Here is a 6,000-nt window from a genome sequence, read left to right on the forward strand (position 1 = left end):
CCTTTTGTCCTTCCCCTTTTTTCCTTCTTTCCAGCCTGCAAAATGGACTTGATGGCTGAAGCACCACCAGCCAATCTGGATCATGATGTGACCTTGAAAATGAAAGCTATGTGCTGAGTATGGTAGGATGAAAACATGAGACTGAGTGCTCGATGACAACCCGAAGATACCATACCATTTGTGGACAGCCTACCTCCAGATTTCCTTTACCAGAGAGAAATGGGAGAGAAAACTGCTATTTTGTTATTTGTTGGGAGAAAAGCATTGTTCTATGCAGCCAATCTTACTTGTAACTGATACAGCAATATAACTTCCTCAAACAATTCTTATTAAAGATAGTATTAAAACTTATTAAAGATAATGCAACTCAGGGCATGAGTAACATAGTCCATTCCAAAGTAAGAATGAGTCTACCTACAGGGCTGTTACCTGTTCCATTAAATTTACTGATGCCACTTGACATTGGTCTTGGCAATAATTTTTTGGATATGACAGCAAGAGCACAGGCAACAAAAGCAAAAATAAATAAGTGGGACTATATCAGACTAGAAAGCATCTACACAGCAAAGAAACCAATAAACAAAATGAAAAGGCAACCGATAGAATGGGAGAAAATATTTGAAAACCATATATCTGATAAGGGGTTAATATCCAAAATGTACAATTAACTTATACAACTCAGTAGCAAAAAAAGCCCAAATAACCCTATTGAAAAATGGGCAAAGGACCTGAATAGACATTTTTTCCAAAGAAGATATACGAATGGTCAACACATATATGAAAAGATGCTCAACACCATTAATCATCAAGGAAATGTAAATCAAAACCATAGTGGGATATTACCTCACACTGGTTAGGGTGGCTAGTACCAAAAAAATAAAGGTAAGTGTTAGTGAGAATATGGAGAAAAGGGAAACTTGTACCCCATTGGTGGGGAATATGAAATGGTGAAGCCACTATGGAAAACAGTATGGAGGTTCCTCAAAAAATTAAAAATAGAAATACCATATGATCCAGCATTCCTACTCTTGGGTATTTATTCAAAAGAATTGAAATCAAGATCTCAAAGAGATGTCTGCACTCCCATGTTCACTGCAGCATTATTCACAATAACCAAGATATGGAAACAGCCTAAATATCTATTGAAAGATGAGTGGATAAAGAAAACATGGTATATATACACAACGAAATACTATTCAGCCTTAAAAAAGAAGGAAATCCTGCCATATGCAACAACATGGGGTGAAACTTGAGGACATTGTGCTAAGTGAAATAAGCCAATCATATAAAGACAAATACTGCAAGACATCATTTGTATGAGGTATATAAAGTAGTCAAACACAGAAGCAGACAGTAGAATGACTGTTGCCACGAGATGGGGGTAGGGAGAAATGGAGAATTGCTATTCAACAGATAGAAGGTTTCAGTTACGTGAGATGAAGAAGTTCTAGAGATCTGCTGTACAACATTGTGCCTATAGTTAACAATACTGTATTGTTCACTTAAAATTTCATGTTAAGTGTTCTTAACAGATTTCATGTTAAGTGTTCTTACTACAATAAAAAAAATTGAAGCATCTAGATAAGTGCTGTAATACAGGGAAGGAATCACAGACCAGGGACACTTAACCAGCTTAAAGAGAATAATAGAAGGCTTCTCCAAGGTGGTGAGTTCAGTGTGAAGGACAAGTCATAATTAGCGAGGTGAGGAAGTAGCAAGTGTGGATGTACTAAAGTTTGAAGGGACTTCCCAGTAGAAAGAAAACATGGCAGCTCAGGCTGCCATAACCAAATACCAAAGACTGGGTGGCTTAAATAACAGTATTTTCTCTCAGTTCTGCAGGCTGGAAGTCCAAGATCAAGGTGTTGACAGGTTTGGTTTCTTCTGAGGCCTCTCTCCTTGGCTTGCAGATGATCATCTTTTTTTTTTTTTTTTTTTTTTTTTTTTTGAGACTGAGTCTCATTCTATTGCCCAGGCTAGAGTGCAGTGGTGTGATTTCAGCTCACTGCAACCTCTGCCCTCCGGGTTCAAGCGATTCTGCTGCCTCAGCCTCCTGAGTGGCTGCGATTACAGGCGCCTGCCACCACGCCTGGCTAATTTTTGTATTTTTAGTAGAGACGGGGTTTCCCCATGTTGGCTAGGCTGGTCTTGAACTCCTGACTTCAAGTGATTCACCCTCTTCAGCCTCTCAAAGTGCTGGGATTACAGGCATGAGCCACCGCGCCCGGCCAGATGATCACCTTCTTACTGTGTCTTCACATGGCCATCCCTCTGTGTGTGTGTGTGTGTGTGTGTGTGTGTGTCCTATAATTGCCTCTTTTTAACTTAGTCACCTCTTCAAAGACTCTATCTTCAAATATAGTCACATTCTGAGGTACTAGGGGTTGGGCTTAAGCACACTAATTCTGGAGAAACACAATTCAGCACATAGCGAGCATTCACAAAAGCATGGAGGTGAAAGAATACACTGTAGGCCCAGGGAATCGCAGGAACTTGTTATAGCCTGTGGCTGTTTGGTGAAAGATGAAGTACAAGTGAGAAGTTTGGGTTTTACATAGAGGCAATGGGAAAATGTTGGGGGAGTATTGTGATTGAGTGGTTCTTTAGAAAGACCATCACAGTGGCAATGGCGAGGCTCAATTGTAGTGGGGCCAAAACTAGAAGATGGGAAACCAATTTTATCAGTTAGCTTTTGCTGAGAAAGGAACTACCCCTCAAATTTAGTAGCTTACAAAACACAAACACACACACATATTTATTTACCTCACAATTTTGTGGTTTGGCAATTTGGACTGGGCTCAGCTGCGCAATTGTGCTGATCTGGGCCAAGCTTGGCTGAACTTGGCTGGGCTCACTCATGTATTTGCTGTCGGTAGCCAGGTCAGCTGAGGGTGGGCTGGTCTAGGATGGCTCAGATGAGATGGAACATCTCTGTTGCACATGGTCTCTCATCATCCAGCAGGCTGTTCTGGGTTTGCCCATGTGGCAGTGGTGGTAGGACTTCCCAGAACAAGGTAGAAAGAACACAAGGCCTCTTGAGCCTCATGCTTGGAACTCACACAATGTTGCTTCCACTGCAAAGCAAGTCTCAAAGTCAGCCCAGATTCAAGTATTGGAAACAGAGATTCCATTTCTTTTATTTTCCTTCCTTCCTTCCTTCCTTCCTTCCTTCCTTCCTTCCTTCCTTCCTTCCTTCCTTCCTTCTTTCTTTCTTTCTCTCTCTCTCTCTCTCTCTCTCTTCTCTCTCTCTCTTTCTTTCTTTCTGATGGAGTCTCACTCTGTTGCCCAGGCTGGAATGCAGCAGTGGCGCCATCTTGGCTCGCTGCAACCTCCACTTCCCAGGTTCAAGTGATTCTCCCGCCTTAGCCTCCCTAGCAGCTGGGACTACAGGCCCACCACCCCCGGCTAATTTTTTTATTTTTAGTAGAGATGGGGTTTCACCATGTTGGTCAGACTAGTCTCGACCTCCTGACCTCATGTGATCAGGATTGATCAGGATTGATTTTGATCCGCCTGCCTCAGCCTCCCAAAGTGCTGGGATTACAGGCGTTAGCCACCGTGCCCAGCCGATTCCATTTCTTGATGGAAGCAGCTGCAATTATTTGTAGCCATCTCTACAGTCCACTACACCAGCTAGGAAGTAACATTTTATAATTCAGAAGGAAATAAGTAAGAAGAATAGAACTGAATTAATGACAATGGAGTTGGATGAGAGACTGAGTTGGGAGAAGTCAGTGATCATTTGGGGATTGGCTGGGTCCTCTGGTTCTGACTCGGGTGATGAAGAGATTGATGGCATTGTCAGAGGTATTTGAACCAGAGCAACTCCATCTTGAATAGGGGCTGGGTAAAATAAGGCTGAGCCATACTGGGCTGCATTAAGGCATTCTTTTAAGAATGCCTTAACTAGGCCAGGCGCAGTGGCTCACGCCTGTAATCCTAGCACTTTGGGAGGCTGAGGCAGGCAGATCACCTGAGGTCAGGAGTTCGAGACCAGCCTGGCCAACATGGTGAAACCACATCTCTACTAAAAACACAAAATTAGCTGGGCATAGTGGTGCATGCCTGTAGTCCCAGCTACTCAGGAGGCTGAGGCAGGAGAATCGCCTGAACCCAGGAGGTAGAGGTTGCAGTGAGCCAAGATCGTGCCATTCCATTCCAGCCTGGGCGACAAGAGCGAAACTCCATCTTAAAAAAAAAAAAAAAAGAATGCCTTAACTAAAGCATTTTTGGGTTTGTTAAGGAGGTTAAGGCATTCTTAGTCACAGGATGACAGGAGGTTGGCACAAGATACGGGTCATAAAGACCTTGCTGATAAAACAACATGAGGTAAAGAAGCTGGCAAAATCCCACCAAAACCAAGATGGCAACAAAAGTGACTTCTGGTTGTTCTCACTGCTCATTATATGCTAATTATAATACATTAGCATGCTGAAAGACACTCTAATCAACGCTATGACAGTTTACAGATGCCATGGCAACATCCAGAAGTTATCCTAGGTGGTCTAAAAAGGGGAGGAACCCTCAGCTGTCGGAATTGCCCACCCCTTTCTCATAAAACTCTAGAATAATCTACCCCTTGTTTGGCATATAATCAAGAAGTAACAATAAGTATCCTTAGTGGAGTAGCTCAAGCCACTCCTCTGCCAATGAAGTAGCCATTCTTTATTCCTTTTCTTTCTTTTTCTTTTCTTTTTTTTTTTTTTTTAAGACAGTTTCACTCTTGTTACCTAGGCTGGAGTGCAATGGCACCATCTTGGCTCACTGCAACCTCTGCCTCCTGGGTTCAAGTAATTCTCCTGCCTCAGCCTCTCCAGTAGCTGGGATTACAGGCACTCGCCACCGCACCCGGCTAATTTTTGTATTTTTATTAGAGACAGGGTTTCACCATGTTGGCCAGGCTGGTCTCGAACTCCTGACCTCAAGTGATCCATCTGCCTCAGCATCTTAATAGAGTTGGCTTCACTTTACTCTATGGACTCACCCTGAATTCTTTCTCATGCAAGATCCAAGAACCCTCTCTTGGGGTCTGGATCAGGATCCCTTTCCAGTAACAGCATCGCTTAGAAGATGAGTGTGAGAGGCAGCGCTGATGGTCAATCTGAACAGATCATATCATTGTGTTGAGATTAACCTCTTCTACTTGCTTGCACAGCCTTTATAGTTATAAGTATAAAACATCATTATCTGCTAATGAATGAAATAAAACAACAGAAGTGGAAGGGATACCTGTGGGTAGCAGTTTACTGTTGCTCTAGGGAGTGAAAATTTGTACTGTTTTTAAGTAGCAGAGAAAAATAGTAGGGGCAATGTTTTTCTTGTGTGGGAACTTGTATCAGGGACTTTGCACGTGCTGTTCCCTTGGCTGAAAATATCTTACCACCCTATCTCTCTGCCTGCCTCTCTGCTGGCTCCTTCTTAGCCTCCAAGTTTCAGTTTACACATCACTGTCACAAAGAGACCTTTCCCGTCGACCCTATCTCAATGCGCCTCTTCCCCTGCCAGTTACTACTACAGCGCTCTGTTTAATTCTTTCTCAGCAGTGTTCACAATCTGCTGCTATCTTGGTTTGGCTTATTTGTGTGTTTGTGTCTCTCCCATTACATTAACATTAAGCTTTGAGATCAGAAATATTATCTGTCTTGTTTACCCCACAAAGAGCTTGGCAGATTCTAGCGGCTTGTGAAAGGAAAATAAAAACGCAGGACACCAATTCACTGCCAAAAGGGAAAAATGAAGCTGAAAGCTGAGTCATGCCAGAAGCTGCCTTTCCCTTTGTTCCTAAGCTGATAGCTACAGATAAAAGGTTAAATACCTCTGCAGGTAGCTACTCTATGTTCACCTTATCTTATGTACAGTGATTTACTGAGTGAGAGACGAACACATAATTGACTCTTCCCCTACCTGCTCCTTTTCTCTTGCAACATGTGAATGATCATACCCTCCTCCCTCTTTCCCCTCCAGCCTGCTTTTCCCCTTTAAAAACTGAAGCCCTCAAAA

This window comes from Pongo abelii, chromosome X (genome assembly GCF_028885655.2).
Source record: "Pongo abelii isolate AG06213 chromosome X, NHGRI_mPonAbe1-v2.0_pri, whole genome shotgun sequence".
In the NCBI taxonomy this organism is placed as follows: domain Eukaryota; kingdom Metazoa; phylum Chordata; class Mammalia; order Primates; family Hominidae; genus Pongo; species Pongo abelii.